Consider the following 1,865-nt stretch of genomic DNA (forward strand, 5'->3'; position numbering starts at 1 on the left):
CCTTGGGCCCGACGGGCCGGCGGGTGTGGCGGCGGCGGGAGGCCACGTGGCGCGCTGCCACTGGTGCGGGGGCGGCGGCGCGGAGTGTCCGCCCCGGGCGGACAATGTCCGGCGGCGCGCGAGGAGACTTTTAGGGTTAGAAGAGGAGGGGATCCGGGATATTTCGAGGGGGACCTATTTATAGGCATAGGAGGAGCTAGGAGAGTCCAAATGAGGTGCGGTTTTCGGCCACGCGATCGTGATCGAACGCTCTAGATGACGGAGCAGAGTTAGATTGGTTTTGGGCCAAATTGGAGGGGTGTTGGGCTGCAACACACACGAGGCCTTTTCGGTCCCTCGGTTAACCGTTTGAGTATCAAACGAAGTCCAAATGGTATGAAATTTGACAGGCGGTCTACCGGTAGTAAACCAAGGCCGCTTGGCAAGTCTCGGTCCAATCCGGAAATGTTTAACCCCCACACACGAAAGAAAGCTAGAAATGACCACCGGAGGAGAACGAAGCGCCGGAATGCAAAACGGACAATGGGGAAAATGCTCGAATGCATGAGACGAAAACGTTTGCAGATGCAATGCTTATGATGACATGATATGAGATGCATGACAAGGACAACAACACACGGAGACAAAAATCCGAACCCGAGAAAATAAATATAACTTAACGCCGGAAACGGCAAGAGTTGGAGTACAAATTGGGAAAGTTACATCCGGGGTGTTACACAGGGCTGCATCCACAAAGGAACAATTTGCTCCGGAGTCAATCAACACAAGAATGCTACGCTTGCCAATTAGTCCATGGATGCGCATAGTCCGTCGTCTCACTGCTGTTTTGTTGGCGATGTCACTTGCCAGTAGCATGACTTCATCGTCCGAGCTAGAATCTGACAAGTGTTGCGGATCAGGCGGATAATCCAGCTGCAAGACCTCCAGGAGTTCTTCCATGACATGTATGGGCACTTTGTCTGGGCACTTGTGACCTCTCGCCCATGGTTCTCCAGCTGGGGCAGTACTATCACTCCCACCAGCGATACTACCGCTAGGTATTGCGTGCATAGGTGAAACATCGGTGGTGGAGTAGAGCAGCGCGGTAATACCGCCCACTACTACCCTCTACCCTCTACCCTTTACTTTCACTCTCCATTTCATTAAATCATAAACAGTTTTTGAAATCATGAATATTTTTTTAAACTTGCGCACATATTTGAAATCATGAAAAAAATCAAATTCATGAACACTTTTTACATGTTTTTTAACATTTTCTAAAATCAAGAATAATTTTTACAATTCGTGAACATTTTATACTATTTGCAAACATTTTTTGAAAATTCAGAACCTGTTTCTTGAGTTGGCGAACATTTCTAGATTTGACAAACATTTTTTTGGAAATTGGTGGAACAATTCTTGAAATTTACGAATATTTATTAGATTTAATAAGTAATTTTTGAAATGTATGATCATTTTTTGAATCAGCGAATATTTTATAAATCAACAATTTTTGAATTTTTAGGATATTTTCCATTCTTGTTGAATTCGCCAAATTTTGTAAATTTCATTAACAGTTTCTAATACACAAACTAATGAAAAAATCATAAACATTTTTTATTTCCCAAACATTTGTTTTCAAAATTTCAAATTTTTTTTTATAAGCAAACATTTTTTTTACAAAATCATAAACATTTTTTGAATTCACAAACATTTATGATTTATTAAAAAATATTTTAAAATTCTTATTTAAAAAAATTGGAACCTTTTTGAAGTCCCAAATTATTTAAATTAGAAAGAAAGAAAAATGGAAAATAAAAATAGAAATAGAAAACGAAATTTAAAAAACAGGCTGCCTGGACATGGGCCGGACAAAACGGGCGCGC

Source organism: Triticum aestivum, chromosome 1A (genome assembly GCF_018294505.1).
Source record: "Triticum aestivum cultivar Chinese Spring chromosome 1A, IWGSC CS RefSeq v2.1, whole genome shotgun sequence".
NCBI lineage: Eukaryota > Viridiplantae > Streptophyta > Magnoliopsida > Poales > Poaceae > Triticum > Triticum aestivum.